A 20819-nucleotide genomic window follows, 5' to 3' on the forward strand; every position below is an offset into this window, starting at 1 on the left:
CATCTCTCCTCCTGATCCCAGGAGGGGATGCCCTTTTCTTTTTCAATTTTTATTTTATTCATATTGGTGTTTTGTCTGCATGTATATCTATGTACCACATATGTGCCTGGTGCCCACAAAGGCCAGAAGAAGACAGGCTCTCTAGAACTGGAGTTACAGGTGGTTGTGAGCCACCATGTGGGTGCTGGGAATTAAACCCAAGTCCTTGAAGATCAACAAGTGCTCATAACGACTGAGCCATCCCTCCAGCTTAAGATGCCCTTTTCTTTTTTCTTTTTTTCTTTCTTTCTTTTTTTTTTTTTTTTTTTTTTTGTGAGACAGGGTTTCTCTGTGTAGCTTTGCACCTTTCCTGGAATTCACTTGGTAGGTCAGGCTGGCCTCGAACTCACAGAGATACGCCTGTCTCTGCCTCCCGAGTGCTGGGATTAAAGGCGTGTGCCACCACCGCGGGGCAAGATGCCCTTTTCTGAGTATGACAGAAGCCTGTGCCAACCTTCTGCTAAGAACTGGAAAGCTAGAAACAATGTGAAGTTAAAGGCACTATCACAAATGCACTAAGGAGCTTCTGAAGTACTTCACACTAGGAGGGTCCAGGTCCTGGAAAATGGGCAACAGTTTTATAAGGAGGTGACTCCAGCAAAAGGCAGAGAACCCAAGATGTGCTGATACAGAGAATAGAGGAAAATTTGGGAAGAGATAAAAATCAAAGCTTGGTGCTAGGGAGGCACCAGCTGATGAATGTTTGCCTATCATAGTGGAGCCCAGGGTTCCATCCTCAGCACCACATAAACTATATATGGTGACATAAGCTTATGATACTAGCAGCCAGGAGGTGGAGGCAGGAGGATCAGGAGTTCAAGATCAGCGAATAGGAGACCAACCTGGGATACTTAAGACTCACAAAAAGAAAAGGGAAGGGAAGGGAAGAAAGGAAGCCAAACAATCCATAAGCCCAACACCTAGGAGGCTAAGACAGGAGGACTGCAAGTTTAAGGGCAGTTTGAATTAGCTAGCAAAACTCTATGTCAAAAGAAAACAAACCAAAACAAAGGCTGGTGGCAGTGTCAAAACACCTTTAATCCCAGTACACCAGAAGCAGAGGCAGGCAGATCTCTGTGAGTTCCAGGATGGTCAAGGCTACACAGAGAAACCCTGCCCCAAGAAAAAACAAAACAACAACAAGCAATATATAAGAAGCTATTAGAGGCTGGTGAGATGGCTCATTTGCTGCACAAGCCTGATGACTTCAGTTCAACTCCTGGAACCCACATAAAGGTGGAAGGAGAGCACCAACTCCAGAAAGTTGTCCTCTGACCTCATGCATGCCATAGTATCTGCAGTGTGCACACTCACAAATACACACATACAAGTAATAAAGTTTTTAAAGACGTTACTAGAGGGGACTGAGTGATGGCTCAGTGGTTAAGAGCACTGACTGATCTTGCAGAGGACCTGGGTTCTGTGCCCAGGACTCACATGGTGGCTCACAACTGCTATAACTCCAGCTCCAGAGGATCTTCTGACCTCCTCAGGCACTGCATGCACACACATGCAGGAAAGACACCTTAACACACACAATAAAATTATTTTTAAAAAAGAAATTAGAGAGAAAATGGAATAAATGTGACGCTAATGTGTGTATGGCTGGGGTGTAGTGCAGAGGTAGAACACTTACCTAAAAAGTATGAGGTACTGGGTTTGATTCCCAGTACCACAAAATATTTTATATATATAATTATATATATTATATACACATATATATATGGCTGAAATATGCCATTTTAATGTTGTCTCTGTCATAAAACATTCTATTTTGCAGGGCAGGTAACAATATAATAAAGTTTTGCAGAAGAGTCAGTGGTTACTAATAATCGGGGAGGGGCTTGGTCCTGCTTCAACTGAATGTACCAGGCTTAGCTATCCCCCCCATAGGAGAACTCACCCTGTTGAAGGAAGGAGGGGTGGAGGGGGGGGAGGTGAGAAGGAGCAGGAGGATGGTGGGGGGAGCAGGAAGAGGGATGAGGGGGGAATCTGTGGTTGGTATGTAAAATGAATTTTAAAAAAAGAAAGTTAAATAAAAAAGAGTCAGTGGTTAGCATATGGTATGAAGGCAACTTTGCCATCTGAATCTCATCAATAGTATTAAAAGTGATGTATTTGTGACTGGACAGTATCTGAAACCTTCCACAAACTAACAATTACCACATTAGGTTCCAACTATAGTGACTAACAAATTTTTGAAGACTGGAACATAATTAATTTGCTACATAGAAGCCAAGCATATTATCCCAAGGCACTAATTATAGCAAACTGGGGTTTTTTTCTTTCTTTTTCTTTCATGCCATCTGAAGATGAAAGCCAGAGGTCTGTGCACAGTGAACATACTGACAACTGCACTACACACCAAACCCTGTGATATGTTTCAGTCAGTCTATCTCACTGGCTGTCAACTGTTTCTGTTTCTAGGATTCTTGTTGCATTATCCTTATTATAGTCAAAGCTTTGGCCACTGGTCCAACTCATTCTTCAGGGCACATTTAAAAAACAATGTCAAAAGGTGATGGAAATGTAATTAAGGAGCCACAACATTACACAACTGTATTTAGGCAAGGATGGTCCCACCTACTGTTTACTAAGGGTAAATAAGAACAGTCTCCTGGCCACACCAACCATGCTGGCTGGCACTCTAGAAACCCTACCTATTATTACTGGAAGAGTTACTTTTCAGTACCTAAGATGAGTGGCTATGTCTCCACCTTCAACTAAGTCCTATGTGTGGGCTTTTCAAGCTAATGATCTCTGTGCTGAGGCTAGTATCTCAAAATCTACTTCTAGAAATGAATCCTCACTCTGGTTTTGTTATCCTTTCAGCCCATCTAACACACACACACACACACACACACACACACACACACACACACACACACAGAGTTCTGACTGCCCAACAACACAAAACAGATCTGCTCAAGGTGCTTTCCAAACAGCACAAAAATCAAAGCAAAAGCTGGAAAACAAACTCCTTCTGAAGGTAGTAGTCTGAAGACTGTACAGTCTTATCTGGATCATGTCAAACAGACCCTTGATTGAATGGTAAGATAGAAACACCTGGATCACATGAAGCCAGGGGTGATCAGCTAAGAGGGGACAAAGCACACAGCCCTTCCAAAGCAATTAAACAGAGCTGAGGAGTTTCTGATGATCGTTCAAAGTCACTAAGCCATTATATTCCGTTCTAAGCTGGCTGCTAAGAGCATAGCCAGCCACCTCTAAACCAGAAACTTCATACTTCAGCCCAAGCATTTGGTTCAGAGCTGGTCCTCGTTCCCACCTTAACTCTCTGTCTACTCCAAATCACTCATCTACTCGCTCATCTCGCTTGGCATGTTAGCAGCAGCAGGTTGGGCAAGTCTTCACACGCCATTAAGAATCCTTCACGGAACAAGATGTGATACAAGAGATACGCTCTATTTAAGAAAATTATGGCATAACACAAGGAGATTTTCATCCATTAATAAGCATTTTGAGTTCATTCTCTAAAAGCACCTTTTAAATGTGCTCTGAAGTCCCATCTAAAGAGGGGAACTGCTCTAGCAAACTGCATGCTAAAATTAGAAAATTCTACAGAACCTGTTATAGAGAACTACAAAATAAAATACTGTCATTGTGTATTTTTAACCTGAAAATACATAGAAAATATAAATATATCCTATGTAAAAATTCCCCAAACTGTGAGACATGTATGATAAAGTCACTTGAAATACATTATTTTTACACTTTTTTTCTTTCTTTTTTCATTTTTCTTCTTCTATCTTTCTTTTCTTTATTTTTACACTTTTACACTTACAAAAAAAAAAAAAAAAAAAAAAAAAAAAAAAAAAGCCAGGCAAGGTGGCACACACCTTTAATCTCAGTGAGGCAGAGGCAGGCAGACTACTGTGAGTTTGAGGCCAGCCTGGTCTACAAATTGAGTTCCAGGCCTCCAACAAACTAACAAAAAGAATAAAAACGTAGACCAGTACAATTTTCATATAAAGAACCAATGGTACTTTTAGGTTACTAAAGTTAAGTGTAGGTTACTACAAATAAATACTTTTGTCAGAGAAAAACACATAGCAGTACCTCCATACTAAAATCACAAAACACAAAGGTAACCAACACTGTGCATGTACCTATCGGAAGACAATGTATTTCCTAATTCTGATGAACAGCAGTGGCAGCAGAAGTATAAAAATCAGAAATTGATAAGGGACATTTAGTATTCTGCTCTTGAAAAGTTAAAAGTTCATGTAAAACTTTTTAAAAATCAGAGCTCATGTTATTTTGGGGAGATGGCTCAGTGTTAAAGGTGCCTGCTGCTGAGTCTAACAACCTGAATCTGATCACCAGGACCCACGTGGCTGAAGGAGAAAACCAACTCCCACAGATGGTTCTCTGACCTCTCTACACATACCCAGAGCATGCATTCATGTGGGCATGCTCACACACATACAAACTAGTTAAATACAAAAATGATTTTAATCCTGTTTTAACTTTTAAAGATTTATTTTTATGAGTGTTTGCCTTCATGTGTGCATGTGTGTCGTCTATGTGCCTGGCGCCTACCAAGGCCAGAAGAGAACACCAGAGTCCCTGAGACCAGTTACAGATGGTTGGGAGCCACCATGTGGGTGCTAGGATTCAAACCCAGGTCCCCTCCAAGAGCAGCCAGTGCTCTTAACCACTGAGCCATCTCTCCAGCCTCACCCCATTTAAAAATTTTAATCCCACATTTAATTTTAAAATACTACAAACTCCATTATAATGACTACGGTGAATGGCAATTCTTGAAAAGCATCCATGGGTTTTACTCAAGAACCAGGTGTGGTGGCACAGTCTACACAGTGGTCTACACAGTGAGTTCCAGGACAGCCAGAGCTACAGAGAGAGCCCCTGTCTCCAGAAACAAAACAAGCAAACAAAACAGATTTTACTTGGTTCCCTCACAGCACCACTCCCTAAGGTTAGAGCCTGCAAGGCTCTAGCTACTTTCCTGCTTTAACAATCTCTTCCACATCATTTGGGGAAAAATAAAAAGCTTATGACCCAGGACAGGGAAGGTAAATCAGTGGTACAGTACTTACAGAGCATGTGTTCCAGGTAACCCCTTACTCCCACACCCAAAAAAGCCAATCTACAAACTCCCACCTCAACATGTAATGTTCTATGCTTCCTAGTCAGGATGAACAATGTTTGTCCCTCTGATCATAACTTAGGACTCCTGTTACATCTAATTAACTGATCATAACCACCATTATTGGCTGTCCTGAAGATCATAAGCCTGTAAAGTATGCTACCAGAAACAAGGAAAAAGTATTCTCCTATCCCATCGAAGCTACACTTCCTACCCCAGTAGGAAGAGCTTCAGTAAAAGCAGAAGCCTCTGATAACAGGCATGATGCTGGAGAGCAGCTCACGAGTGAAGAGCATGCATGTACTGCTCTTGCAGAGGACCCAAGTTTAATTCCCAGCACTTTATCAGGGGACCTAACAACCTCCTCTGGTCTCCAAGGGCACATCGTGTACACATAATCACACCCACACACAAATACACACATACGCATAACTGAAAAAATAAATGCAGCCATCAGAGTCTCCAGCATGTTAGGCAAGTGCCTTACCATGGAGTGACAACCCAGGCCTTCTTTTGCTATTCTGACAGTCTCACTAAGTGGCCCAGGCTGGCCTGCTCTGGCAATCCTCTGCACAGCCTCTTCTTAAAACATTTTAGGAACTTTATTCAAGCATTAAAATACCAGTTAAGCTGGGCATGATGGCACATGCCTTTAATCTCAGCACTTGGGAGGCAGAGGCAAGCAGATCTCTGTGAACTCAAGGCCAGCCTGATCTACACAGAGTGAGTTCCAGGACAGCCAGAACTACACAGAGAAACCCTGTCTCAAAACAAACAAACAAACAAACAAACAAAAAACAGTTAAATAATAATTAGTGTAATAGAGGTCAATTGTTTCCTCTGTACATACTACTTCTTACAGTGTTGTCTGCTAAAGGTGAACATTGGGTAAGATTTGCAAAAATGTTCTATTTCCATGAAACTCTCATTTTTAGCATGGTAACTTTATTATTAGGCTAAGAAAGCCACTTAGCAGCATAACCTCAGCTAGAGATGCTTATCTCACAGCCAATAAAAATGAGTGCCAGAATTTAATTGCACAGTCAAGATTTAAAAGTCTACAGTACCTAGCCAAAGACTGGGAGAAGTTCATGGAGTGTTCTCATGCAGTCAGCAAGTACTCATGAAACCAATAAATGTCCAATACAAATTGCGAGTGGAGAGATAAAAGTAGATTTCCTGTTATTGGAAATTTATAATGGAGCCAGTCTTAATAAATGAGTACACAATTCAACCCAAACAATGACCAGAAAAGAGAGCCATGCAAGACAGTACCCAACCCTGCACTACATCGGACACAATCATCTCCAACCACAGGGCAGCAGCCTGTGTGTGTGTGTGGGAGCTGCTGCCTAAAGTTTATCTGAACCACAGGATGACCTTGCTTCATGGCCTCCCCTGGCCCTGTCACCAGCACAGAAAAGCCCCAACTGGCATCTCTGCCCTGCATATCCCTTCAACATCTGCTTCATGTAATTGGGTGGCCTCTTCTCCTGGTCCTTGCTCCCCCAACAGACCAATAGACACACTCACCTGCCTCCAAAATTCCTACTCCAGCTTGTTGGTCTGAAGTGTTACACATTCTTCAAGACACTTTAGGAAGGTATTCCCTGATCCCTTCTCCCACCTTCCACACTTGACAAGGTTGGACTGTGTTCTAGTAGTCCTCAGAGCTCTATGGCAGCACACACCATGATAGAATTATATTGAAATATCTGTTATTTCTGTTTCTTTGTAGTGCTGGGAATAGAAACCAGGGCCTTGGTGCAAACTAGGCAAGCACTCTACATCTTAAAGTATTACTACTGTTCACCTCTGTGATTTAAAAAAAAGATTTATTAATTTCTATGTATGAATGTTTGCTTGCGTGTATGCATATGCACCTTGTGGGTGCCCTTGGAGGCCAGAGAAGGGCATAAAATCCCAGGATCTGGAGTTGCAGACAGTTATGACTATGTGGGTGTTGGGAACCAAACTAGGGTCCCTTGCAAGAGCAGCCAGATCCCTTAAGCACTGAGCCAAATCTCTAGCCCAATTTTTTTTAAAGCAAGTAAAAATCCAAATCCTGACTGCGTCTTAACTCCTTGATTAAGAATCAGTAAATCGACAGGTGGTGGATGGAGCACACCTTTAATCCCAGCATTTGGGAGGCAGAGGCAGGCAGATCTCTGAGTTCAAGGCTAGCCTGATCTAAAAAGCAAGTTCCAGAACAGCCAGGGCTACAGAGAAACCCTGTCTTGAAAAATAAAACAAACCAATAAATCTTGGAGACTCTCTTGAGAGGTCCACACTCGTGTCTTGAAGGTGTACTGTCCTTGCCGGGCCGTGGTGGCGCACGCCTTTAATCCCAGCACTCAGGAGGCAGAGGCAGGTGGATCTCTGTGAGTTCCAGGAAAGGCTCCAAAGCTGCAGAGAAACCCTGTCTCGAACCCCGCCCCCCCAAAAAAAAGGTGTACTGTCCTTTTAAGTGTCTCTCCCTCTCCCTTAACACCTGGGCCTAAACCTATAAGAAAACTGTTTCTTAACCAATTCCAACTTCATTTCATCAAAAACAAAAAGCAGGGCTGGGAAGACAGCTATTTCTGCAAAGCACTTGCCACACAAGCATGAGAACCTGAGTTCAGATCCCCCAGTACACACACACAAAGTACTTCGTCTGTAACCCCAGCACGTGGAGGCAGAGACTGGGAGATCTCTGTAGCTTGCTGGCCTGCTATGGGGTCTAGCCAAACACAGCTCCAGGTTCACTGAGAAATCCCATCTCAAAAACCAAGGTTAGTAAAGAACTGAAGAAGATATCCAACATCAGCTAGCCTCCAGCCTCTCTAGTCACACACTGTGAACACATAAACCAAAAGAAAAAGAAAGTGGCCCACGCCGGCAATCCCAGCAGGCACAGGCAGAAAGATTGCTCCAAGTTCGGAGTCCTGTCTGGTCTACATATGGAATTCCAGGCCAGCCAGGGCTACATGATGAGACCCTGTTCCCCTCCAAAAAACACATATAAATGCACAACCAAAATAAGTAATTCCCCCAAACAGTAATCCGTAAAGGATGAATGGGAGCTGGTGAAGTAGCTCAGTTAAACAGCCCCTATCTAGTACATGCAAACCTTAAAGTCAGTCATACTAAGTAGCAGCAAGTTTTTTTTTTTTTCTTTTTTTTTTTTTCCCCGAGGATCGAACCCAGGGCCTTGCGCTTGCTAAGCAAGCGCTCTACCACTGAGCTAAATCCCCAACCCCAGCAAGTTTCTTGACAAGACAATTTTATTTGGGACTCTTCTTTTAACTGCGACTGGGGGCGGGGTGTGTGTGTAGACTTTCACTCTATAGCCAAGGCTGGTCTCAAACTCACTATACAGCCCTTGTTGATGTGCACGCCGAACTCCCAAGCCCATTCCTGCCTCAGTTCCCCAATACCGAGGTGACTGAAGTGGGTGACTAATCGGGTCTTTCTTTTTTAAAGTAGTTTTTAGGTTTGTGGGTTAAAAGGCCCAACTGTTAACTTCCAAGAGGGGGAGAAAAACTCTTTTAACACAAAACCGGGTGACTGCTGTCAACTTCTCCTGCCAAAATGTGTCACATCTAAACTCCACAGGCTGACGGAGCCTACCGCATCCAGCCACACATTTCCCAACCACAGGGATTGGTCACCAGCTCTGAGACACTGCCAGCTGCCCGTGACCTAGTCTCCAAGGCGCTTCCCTCTTTGGAGTCAACTTCCGCGAGGGGATGGATGGAGGGAGAGCCCCTCGGCTCTTCTAGACATCTCGGCATCAGGGGCTACCTTTACTTTTCTCCCAGCTATAAAAGGGTCTTGCTATGTGGCGGAGGCTGGCCTCAAACTCGCGGCCATCCTCCTGCCGCAGCTTCAGGACCTCTCATTCAGAGACACCCATAACCTTGGCCACTACCGCCCGGCAGAAGTATTTCAAAACCCCGCGCCCCAGCAGCCCGCACCATCCCTCCCCGAGACCCACGCGGGGTCCGAATGTGACCCTCCCGGCCGCAACCACAACTCGGGACTCGGACGGGACCCGAGCGGCAGCGGACGACCGGGCATCGCGTCCTCCCGTGAGCCCGAGTCCCGCCGAGCTGTAGAGAACTCGGCCGAGGCGGAGAGGCCGAGCGCGGAGCTCCGGCGGCCTGGCCCCTCCGCGCCCGCCCGCCTCCGTGGCGGAACGGAGCGGCCCCGGGGTCAGCGCGCGGCCGGACGCCACCGCCGCCACCCCGCTCCGAGTGGGAACGCGCCTCCCTGGGCCCCCGTCCCTCCGAACCTGGTCCGCGGCTCCGCCGGCGTCCGACAGCCGCTCCCAGCGCCGCTTCAGTCAGTCGGCTCCCTGCCCCGCCCCTGCCCCCGCACGCCCCGCCCCCGGCGCCACGAGCACGCGCGCGTTGGCGTACGTGTTGCGTCACTTCCGCGACGCTTCGGATTTCCGGGGTTTCGAGGCTGCCGGCCGGAAAAGGTAGCCTACGCTCGGGAGGTGGGCCGTCGGAAAGGCTGTAGGGACGAGGCTTGGGAGTTTGGCACACCGAGGGACCCTGAGGCCATCGCTGGCGTGTCCGCGACTCGAGAGAAGCAACTGTTTCCCATGTCCCTGCTCACTCCATGCTTTCAGCTGCTTGCACTAGCCGGAGGGCGACAAGAAGCCCTGAGGATTAGCAGCAATAGGTCGTCGGAAAAGAGGTCGGAGGCAGAGATAACGCACGGCTGCTGGACAGAAAAGATAGATAACAATCCCACTTTACAGTTGAGAAGCCACCTCACCGCCTTTGTTATCTCCCCGGGCCAAGAACCGTCCGGGTCGAGGAGATAAAGGGGAGTTAAGACTAGAGAAAGGAAAAATGAGAGAGTCCATGAGCCCTGAACTATTAGTCTCCCAGCTCTGGAATAAACCACCCTTCCCGAATGCTTTTTTCTGCCTTCACCTTTTCTGAGCCTTTACTTTTTTTTTTTTTTTTTCAAGACAGGGTTTCTCTATGTCGTTTTGGTGTCTGTCCTGGATCTCACTCTGTAGACCAGGCTGGCCTCGAACTCAGAGATCCGTCTGGCTCTGCCTCCCAAATTCTGGGATTAAAGGCGTGCGCCGCCGCCGCCACCTAGCGAGTCTTTACTTTTTTGTCCCTGGGCATTCAATTCTTGTTCACCTCTAGGAAGAACCTGGTCACCTGGGCTGACCAGAACTGACACTCTCGGTTTGCCTTCACAGATCTCAGAACTTTAAATGGAGTCGAGTTTGAACCTGAAGGGAATTAGTCCAAAAGCAACCAGGCTGTAATCCCAGTACTGGGGAAGTGGAGGCAGGAGGATCAAGAGTTCTCATCCCTGGTGTTTCTTGGCCTGGGCAACTTAGACCCTGTCTGAAAATTTAAAGAGTGAAAAAAGCCAGGTGTGGTGGTGTACTACTCTAATCTCAACACTTGGAGGCTGAGGCAGGAGGATGACAGCATGGAAATGAAAGCTGTGGGTAGGGTTGGGGATTTAGCTTAGTGGTAGAGCAAGGCCATTTGGTTCAATCCTCAGCTCAAAAAAAAAAAAAAAAAAAAGAAAGAAAGAAAGCTGTGGGTATACCTTCCTCACCAGAGCAAATGTGTGGATGATGCAGGAATTTTGAATGTAAGGGGTCCTGATGGTCTAGTTGTGTTTGATACAGGGACCTAGGACGCCAGACATGGTCAGATTGGCCTGGGGAAATGGCTCCAAGCTGGATGTTTAAGGGCTATGAAGATTAAAGACACGAACACTTGTAGGAATGAGGTGAAGGCAAGTTTTATTTAAGAGGATTACAAGTTAAAAAAAAGAGGGCCAGGGTTGGGGATTTAGCTCAGTGGTAGAGCTTGGGCAAGCGCAAGGCCCTGGGTTCGATCCTCAGCTTTAAAAAAAAAGAGGGCCAAAGAGATGGGTTGGTGAGTAAAGGCTCAAGCTTCCCAACCTGAATCCAGATCCTGGAACTGGCAGAAGGGTGTAAGGAGAGAACCAACTCACAGAGTTGTCCTCTGACCTCCATACAAGTTGGCACATGTATCCACACACAATAATCATAATTTTAAAAATTTTTAAAAAGGAAAATTGAGGGAGACTCCTTATTTACTATAGAAGAAAAGTAACACTTTTGGCATCAGTGAGAGAGGGCAGGGTTGTTAGAAGTCATCCTACAATTTAGTCTGCTATAATCAGCTGCATCAGAGAGAGGGGAAAGGGGGCAGGCCAAGCAGTGGTGGTGCACACCTTTAATCCCAGCACTCGGGAGGGAGAGGCAGGCGGATCTCTGAGTTCAAGACCAGCCTGGTCTACAGAGGGAGTTCCAAGACAGCCAGGACTCCACAGAGAAACCCTGCCTCGAAAAACCAAAGAGAGAGGAAAAGCAATAATGCCTGGCATCCAGCAGGCCAACCGACACTGACCTTGTTTCATCGGGTCCCTTGGTTTTCTCACACTTGACTTCATGCTTCTTTGTTTCTCATCCCTGGTGTTCTTGGCTTGCTAGAAAACTCTCTCTCTCTCTCTCTCTCTCTCTCTCTCTCTCTCTCTCTCTCTCTCTCGTTGGTTGGCTGGCCTCGAACTCAGAGATCCACCTGCCTCTGCCTCCCAAATGCTGGGATTAAAGGTGTGCGCCACCGCCACACGGCTGCCGCTTGGACTGTTAATGTTCTTTAAAACCTTAGGTGCATTTTTACTGCAGTATGTGTGAACAACTTACAGTTTTCACCACAGGCCCTTTCCCTTCCCTCCGTCTATCGAAGGCCAGCTCCTGGCCCCAGAGGCCCTAGGTTCAAGCCTCAGGATAAAAAAAAAAAAAAAAAAAAAAAGAATCTGAGTCCAACTGAGACCTAAAAGTTAAATAAGTTAGCCAGTGTTATACAGAATTATAATGGAGGTACAAACAGAACCTACTTTCTTTTTTTAATTTAAATACCATTTTTTTCATTCATTTTACTTACCAGTTTCCTCTCCCTCCTCGCCTTCCTTCCCCACCTCCCACCCTCGATTCCCATCTACCCCCCTCCCCATCCACTCCTCCTCCATCTCCATTCAGAAAGGTGCAAACCTCCCATGGGCTTGAGCAAAGTATGGCACATCAATTGAGGTAGGACCGAGCTCCTCCCCTTGCATCATGGCTGGGCGAGGTAATCCAGCATGGGGAACAGGTTCTCAAAAGCCAGCTAAGCACCAGGGACAGGTCCTGATCTCACTGCTAGGAGCATTACCAAGAGACCCAAGCTACACAACTGTCACACACACATGCAGAGGGCCTAGGTCAGTCCCATGCAGACTCCCTAAATGTTGGTCCAGAGTCCATGAGCTCCCACGAGCTCAGGTCAGCTGTCCCTGTGGGCAGAACTTTCAATTCCCATTGCAGGGATGTTAGAGGCAACAGACCAATGTTGTCTGCCTTGTGACGTTTTCTAAAAAAGCCACACTTGGGTGAAAGATTCTGTAGACTGATTTTTGGAGAGTTGGAATGTTGTAGATCCGTATCTCAGACTGTCTCTATGTGTGCTTAGTAGTCATGACTCGCTCTGTCTCTGACTTAATATCCTTTTGACCATGGGGTGAAATCTTTGGAATGTATTCGTACATGCCAAGCATAGCTTCCACCCATCCAAAAGCTGAGAATGTAAACAGACAGCGTCCGAAGCCTAGAGCAGAGATTTCCCCCCATTTTGCTCTAACTCCCTACCCGGTGTCCCCACCAATGTGTTTGGCAAATGCATTCGTGTATGATTTACTCAGTGACTGTGAAAAGTTCACATATGATGAAGCATGCCTATAATCCCAGTACATGGGAGGCTGAGGCAGAAGGATCGGAAGTTCATCATCAGCTACGTGCTGAGTCTGAGACCAGCCTTCTCTACATGAGACCATATCTTTAAAAAATAAAATAAAAATAAAAATAAAAATAATTAAAAAAATAAAACAAAACAAAAACAAAAACCAATGTTCATGTAACCACTACCATGGTGACTATATCATCTGGGACAATCTGAAAGTGCTTGGAGGGCCATGGTCACTCACATTTGGAGTGAGTGCTGTTCCGTGTCCACAGGTCAATACAAGATGCCAGGTATGGTGCACCTGAGTGCAGTCACCGAACACCAACCCTGAGCTGCCAACCCTGCTTTCAGCCTAATCATTTACCAAGTGGAGATTCCTGGACTCCCTCCTCAGCTTTCCCTTAAGTGCCTGTTGTTGGACAGATGTTAAAACAAAGGTACCTTTGCTGAGGAGTTAAATCCTAGGGGACAGGTCAGTGAGATGGTAAACACACTCAACTAAGCCTGATGACCTGAGTTCGATCCCTGAGACCCGGACAGTAGGAGAGAACTGACTCCTGCAAGTTGTCCTCTGTCCTTCATGCGTGTGACATGGCATGCACGTGTGCAAGTACACACATGTGCACACACATATAAATGTAATGTCTTCCTTAAAAACAGCTGGACATGGCGGTAACCACCTTTAATCTGAGCACTCGGGGAAGAGGCAGGAGGAGTCCTGTGAGTCTGAAGCCTGGTCTACCTGGAAATTTCCAGGACAGCCAGAGAAATTGTGAAACCCTTTCTCAAATGAAACAAAACTGTATTTTAAAATTAAAAATAAGCTGGGCCTGGTGGCACATGCCTTCAGTCCCAGCACAGATTCAGGGAGGCAGTTTCAGGAGGATCTCTGTGAGTTCATGGCCAGCCTGGTCTACAGGGAGAGTTCCAGGACAGCCAGGACTACACAGAGAAACCATGTCTCAAAAAAAAAAAAAAAAAAAAGTAAACAAATAAAAACCCTCTTAAATTCTAGGTGGTGGAGTCAACAAAGAAATTTACATTAGCTGGTGATGTGTGAGAGAAAATGATGCAGGGAAGGGGGGAAATTTGCATTTGGGGGCTGGCCACCATAGCACAAGCTGGTAATACTCAGGTGGCTGACGCGGGAGAGTTGTGAGTTGGAGCCGAACCTTGACCGCAAAACAAGACTCTGTAGGAAGGAAGGAAGGGCGGTAAGTGGACAAGTCCAAGGTCAGCATGGGAAGGAACTAGCTAGAGCATGGACCCTGGAAGTTCTGACTCATTGAGGCCGTTAGTGGAACAATCTACCCATCATGCCTTTATCGTTCCTCTGCCAATTTTGATGTTGCTTATTGATTTAAAGGGGAAATGATCATGCTGAGTACTTTCTGCTCCAGTCACGAATGGAAACCTGTTTCTAAGTTACTATCTCATATCTTAGTTAAAACACTGGCTTCGTACCAAAAACTATTAATCTGGATGTGCTCATAAACTTCCATTGCCCGGTCTATTTTTTAAATTTAATATTTATGGGTGTTTTGCCAACATATGTGTGTGTTCCACATGCATGCAGTGCCCCCCGCCAGAAGAGGGCATGAGATCCTCTGGGACTGGGGTTATAGATGGTTGTGAGCAGCTGGGAATAGAACCTGGGTCTTCTGGTAGAGTAGCCAGTGCTCTTAACCGATGAGCTACCTCTCCAGCCCCCTACCTCATCTTGTCATTGGTGATTACAATGTCTGAAGCTCCACATTTTCTTGTTTCATCTTCCACTTGTATCCACTGGCTTCCTTTTTTTCTCCAATTCTGTGCTGGTCTAAAACACAAGTTGGGTAGGAGAGAAGGGGATAGAGAATTATCTTGGGAAAGAAGGTAATACTGAGTTGGTTTCATGACTTTCCCTGGGAAAGCATGTATAAATGTCTCTTCACTACAGATAGGGCACAGGCAACAGACCAAGGAAACCATCCCACCCAAGCCTGCCCTGCTGAACCACTGTTTAATTAGGTATACTTACTTACAGTAGCACAGACAATTTATGGACAGCTATGGTACTGAAGAAGGGACCCCACAGCACACCCTCAAGCATTTTTTTTTTTTGAAACAGTATCTCTAATATCCCAGGCTGGCCCGAAGCTCATTATATAGCAGAGACTGACTTCTGATCCTCCAGCCTCCACCTCTCTTGGGGTTACAGGCATGGACGGGCCACCACACTTGGCTCGAGGCCTGCCCTTGGCTGTGGTTGACATCCTATATTGTGTTCAGTACAGTGTTCTATTTCTTCCAAGGCCAGAATTCAGGGACTCTGGAATTAAGAGGACAGAGTTCAGAGTGGGCCACTGAAGTTTTGCTTCTTGTCCCCATGACACCAAAACTGGTTCTTGAGTATTTTAGATTTGGCCTCAGCTCTTTACTTCTTGGTACCTAACTAGTAGCCCCTGCTCCTGTCCTGCAGTCACCCTTGTAAGGCAAACAGCCATAGAGGGACGCGCCCTCACAGGCCAGCTCAGTTAGGTCTGGAGTAATTCTGCACACATTACTCCAGGGCTTTGACGCCACTTTTTTGGGCCGTGGCCCTCAGACCAGCAAAGCCTCAAGTGGAGATGATGGATTATCAGGTTTCCCTCGTGGTCTTCCCAGGTCTGCTCTCAGAACACAGACTCCTGCTTCCTGTGGCCGCAGACCTGCACAAGCGTCTACTAGGAGTCCAGGCTTCTCTAGCCCCTCCTTTAACTCCCCTTCAGATACATTTGTGTTGTGTCAGCCCCGTCTCTCAGTGCTGTGAGGGACAGACACAGTGGAGAGGACTCAAGTGTCAGTTTTAGGGTTCTCTTTCCTTTATAAGAGGCGATGGTAAAATAAAGGAAGACTCGAGATTCAGGTGAGGAAATAGCATTTGCTAGGCAAGGTGTGGAAGTGGGAATTGGCCTGAGGCTTTTCTGCATCATGTCTACAAGCTGGTCGGATCATTTAGGGAAAGTGCAGCCATATGAAGACAGACTGCTGAAGAGCAGAGTTCTCAGGGTTCTTGGGGGTGAACTAGAGAAATTCAAATTCATACCGAGACCTTTGGGCGGACCATGCTGAAAAGATGGGCCGATGATTAAGAGTTCTTGTTCTTGCTGAAGACTCGGGTTTAGGTCCCAGCACCTTCGGCCCTCCTGGGAATGGCATGTGTGTATTTGTGTACTGCCTGGCATCTGTGGAGGGCAGAAGAAGGTGTCAGGTCCTCTGAATCAGGAGTTATAGAAAGTTGGTGGCCTTCATGTGGGTGCTGGGAACCAAGCACCCTTTCTGGCTTCTGGATGTACAAGATACACATGTAGTACATAGATACACATGCTTGCAAAACACTCATGTGCATAAAAATATTTTTAAAGAGAAAATAAAAGCCATGTGGTAGTGGTGCACGCCTTTCATCCCAGCACTCGGGAGGCAGAGGCAGGTGGACCTCTGTAAGTTCAAAGCCAGCCTGGTCTACAGAGCAAGTTCCAGGACAGCCAGGGCTACACAGAGAAACCCTGTCTCAACCCCCACCCCCCAAAAAAGAAGAGAAAAAACACCAGGAGTCAGGCATGATAGTGTACATCTGTGATCCCAGCATGTGGGGGTCTGGGAGTAGAGGCAGGAGGATCACTGCAGGTTTAAGGCTAGCCTGGTCTGTATAGTCTTCAGGCCAGCTACAACTACACAGCAAGACCCTCAGCCCTGTATGCTGATGAGCTAAACTTTCCCCGAGATGAGACAAAATAAACCATTCCTCCTGTAAAGTGTTCCTGGCAGGTATTTGGCTGCAGAAGTGAGAAAGGGAACGGATTCAGGAAGCATCTGGGGGCTCAGCTAAACCAAGAGGTGTCTGTAGCAACACGGCTGAAAATTTTCAGGCGACAACGTGAACGGATTCAAGATACAGGTTGGAGATGCCACAGTGCTCAACAGTGGGCTATACGTAAGAGTAAAAGATGCTTCCAGGGTTTTGCTGGCTTTGGTGGACGGTGCAACCTGAGATTGGGAAAACTGATGATGATGTGTGCGGCAGAGATGGGTAAAGAGTGCCCACTCTCAAGTAGACCTGTAGTCATATTTAATAGTAATATTAAAAGATAATGTATGTCATTCAAAGCTGAGGAAAGCAGCCTAGGCAGGATTATAAAGCGGGGTCAATCAACATAGAAACGTGATAGTTATCAACGGCTTGTCTCAGCTGCAAATTCGCCTCTCACTGCCTTTTCTAGAGGAGGGCGATGGAGAAACCGGAGACCTTTCAATTTTCAAAAAACTGGTATTCCTCTTTGTCGGTAGTGGGCGCTGGCGGGCCATGGAAGAGGACAGGCATTTATTTACTTTCTTGGGCGTGCAGAATCCAGCAGCGGCGCCTGGCTTGCAGCGCACGCTGCCCAGCCGCTTCAACCAGCACTCTTCTCCGTGGCTTTATTCTGAAGTGCCCCCAAGCAAGCATCCGGAGAATTCGCTGCCACTCTGTAAGCCGTGGCTGTGACTTCTCCAATAAGAGCCCCAACAGTTTTGGAGGGAGAAAGCAATTCTTCCCTTGATCTCTAAGCCAACGCTAGGGCAAAGATTTTAAACTTCCAGTCCTGCCCCCTAAGGGTGGGCCTTGACCTTTTTTATATGACTGGGCATATGGGTATATGAAATAGGTACATAAGCCCAACATTTACTGAAATAAATCATAAAAGACTGTATCTTAGAATTCTTTGGTGTAGATATACAATTTTATCACTTATAAAAGATGAAGGCGGGGTTGGGGATTTAGCTCAGCAAGCGCAAGGCCCTGGGTTTGGTCCTGAGCTCCGCAAAAAGAAAAAAAAAGATGGAGGCAATCCTCCCTCCTTCAATAAATGGCATTCGGCATTCTGAAAAAAAAAAGAAAGAAAGAGAGAGAGAGAGAGAGAGAGAGAGAGAGAGAGAACGGAAGGAGGGAGGGAGGAAGAAAAAGAAGGAAGGAAGGAAGGAAGGAAGGAAGGAAGGAAGGAAGGAAGAAGGAGAGAAGGAAGGAAGGAAATGGAGGCAGGAATATCAGGAGTTCAAAGCTATCCTTGGCTATATAGTTTGAGGCCAGGCTAGGCTACATGAAACCAGCTCAAAAAAACAAAAAACAAACAAACAAACAAAAAACACAAAAAAACAAAACTCAAAATCAAATCACAGGCTGTAACATATTAGGAGAACTATCTAAGTCATGGTCTGTGGATGGATGAATCAGAATGTAGAGGGCAGAAAACACTAGAAAATTCACATGGAATCTCCTTCCAGTTTCCACCCTCAAACATGAAGCGTTTCAAGATGGTTCCAATTCTTTCACACAGTTGGCTGGATGTTCCCCTGGTACACAAAAGCTCTGTTTCCATTTGGTGGCAGGTGGGAGGAGATTTTTAATGATATGCCTTGGACCTTAGATGTCTATAGTGACTGTAGGAGGCAGGCGGGGTCCCTGGCTGGATATGTGGCGTGCAATATTTCTCTAAAGGCTGGAGAAAGAACGTTCAATCCCAAGGGTTCAAAGCTAGCTGGGAGACAAGAGGCCCTGTCTCAGGAACAAAACAAGAGACCCTGTCCCCAGCTTGGCACTACTGAGTGGTGACAGAGCCTTTCAGAGGTAGGGGGCCTATCAAGTGGCTCTAGAGCAGCGGTTCTCAACCTTCCTAACGCTACAACCCTTTAATACAGTTCCTCATGGTGTGGTGACCCAACCATAAAAGTATTTTCGTTGCTACTTCATAACTGTAATTTTGCTACTGTTATGAATTGTAATGTAAATATCTGTGTTTTCCGATGGTCTTAAGAGACCCCTGTGAAAGTCGTTCAATGCCCCCCCCAAAGGGGTCGAGACCCACAAATTGAGAACCACTGTTTTAGATCATTGGCAAAGCATGCCTTCAAAACAGACTATAGGGCCCTGATCTCTTCTCATTCCCAACCTTGTGGTGAATGGCTTTGCTCCATCACAGGCGCAAAATCAATCTTTTCTCTAAGTTGATTATCTCTGGTAGCTTTTAAATTTTTTCTTTCATTCATTCATTTATTCATTCATCCATCCATCTATCCATCCATCCATCTGAGTGTGGATATGTACATGTGAATGCAGGGGCCCCTGAAGCTGGCTGGAGTCACAGGTGGTTTTGATCTGCCTGACATCTGTGCTAAGGACCAAACCTCAGGTCCTCTGGGAGAGCACAATGCGATGATGAACCACCTCTCCACCCCCTGTTAGTTTTTGCAGCACAGAAAGATTTCACAGGTGGATCCTAGGAACTTTAGATGCTTTTTCAGAACAACTGTGTTCGAGCAAAAATCCTTGCAGCTCAGTAGTTAAGCTGCCCTGATCCAAGTCGGGTGGTGGTGGCGCACACCTTTAAGGAGGAAAAGGTAAGGCAGATCTCTGTGAGTCTGAGGCCAGCCTGGTCTACAGAGTGAGTTCCAGGCACCAAAACTACACAGAGAAACCCTGTCTCGAAAAACCAAACAAGAAAAAAGGGGGGAGGGGCTGCCCGATCCAAAGGCTACTCTGGCTGTTATTTTATGTTGGGGAGTGTGAGATTTTGAAAGAGGAAGTACAATTCTGGCCACTGAACTAGTAGGTAACCCCACTGTACGAATTCTACAGTAGCACTGTCAGTTCCTAGATTTAGAAGCGGGCATTCACCTAGGGAAGAAATGTAGCCGGTAAGCTCACAGCAAATGCAAACACTCCCAAGGTGACTGGGAAGAAGCAGCTGTCACAGGTTAACAACTGCCTTCATCAGCATCCTACTCACATGTGGGCTTTGTTTAGAAGCTATTTGAGAGGATGATAGTATGTGCCTATCATCCCAGAGGTGGGAGGATTGTTGCAAGTGGAGGCTAGCCTGGGCTACACGGTAAGCACCTATCTCAAACAAAACGAAACAACCAATCAAGCAGAAACAGAGAAGGGAAATGGGAGGAAGAAAGAGGAGGGAGATGAGGAGAGAGAGAGAAAAAAGTTCAAGAACAAGACAGGAAACAAAGGATACAAAGACTTTAAGGGATCCTGCTGTAAATACAACCAAAAATGAACTGGTACATAAATCAGTTCAGAAGACACGTTCACAAAACCAAAGGTTCACACCTTTGTGTAGAAATCCTGAGTCTCAGGGCTGTGAGCCAAAGGCAGACCTGGAGCAACTGAGCATAGAGCTCAACCCTCCCAGCACCACAGGTGCCCAGAAGAGAGGCCATATCCTGGCTACACCCCCTCACATGGTGAAATGCCCAGTGTGCACATGCAGTTAGCTCTTCAGGGCTGTAGCTCCACTAACTCGGGCTTTCCCAGACCTAGGGCCCAGCCAGCAAGCCGTCACTCACCGAGGAGGTCATCCTGAACTCACTGTCCCAAGAGCAAGGCCTTCCTCCACCTCACAAGCACAAGGACAGTCAACTAATGTCAAGGTGGAACCCAGAAGGGACCCCAGAACTCAGCAGTGGAATACCAAGGTGAAGGTCAGATTGGGCTCCATGAGAGCCTGCTTCAAAAGAGAAAGAAAAAAAGCAAAACAAAAAAACTATGAATTGAGGGACCCTTTAAAGTTCTGAGCTTAAGGTTTCCTTTCAACTAAGAGTCAGGGTTTCCAGAGGCCTTGAACCATGTCAGATAAAGCTGATTGAACGAAAGGGAATAGTGTGTGACACACCTCGGTTCCCAATGCCACCAGGACGAATGAAGAGGTGTTGGAGAGGCAGGAAAGACAGAGAAGTGAAGGAGTGTGTGTGTCTTTTTGTTTTGTTTTGTTTTGTTTTGTTTTGTTTGCTTGATTTTGTGTTTAATTTTCTTTTGAGGTGGGTGCTGCAGGGGGAGGGAATACGAAGGGAGGGAGGGTGAGCAGAATTAG

General features: G+C 46.1%; 1 protein-coding gene across 3 annotated transcripts in view; it reads right to left on the reverse strand.

Moving 5' to 3' along the window:
• The window catches only part of Rabgef1 (RAB guanine nucleotide exchange factor 1), a 49171-nt gene extending 39649 nt beyond the window's left edge, over nucleotides 1-9522 (reverse strand). For 2 of the 3 annotated variants that reach the window (XM_036172400.1, XM_036172401.1), the window contains exon 1: nucleotides 9447-9508. The gene's annotated coding sequence lies outside the window, so the exon portion shown is untranslated. Of the gene's footprint in view, nucleotides 1-9446 lie in introns of all 3 variants that reach the window. The other variant, XM_036172402.1, reaches the window with a different exon arrangement.
• Between the last annotated feature and the right edge of the window lie 11297 nt (nucleotides 9523-20819).

The sequence above is a fragment of the Onychomys torridus genome, chromosome 22 (assembly GCF_903995425.1).
Source record: "Onychomys torridus chromosome 22, mOncTor1.1, whole genome shotgun sequence".
Lineage (NCBI taxonomy): Eukaryota > Metazoa > Chordata > Mammalia > Rodentia > Cricetidae > Onychomys > Onychomys torridus.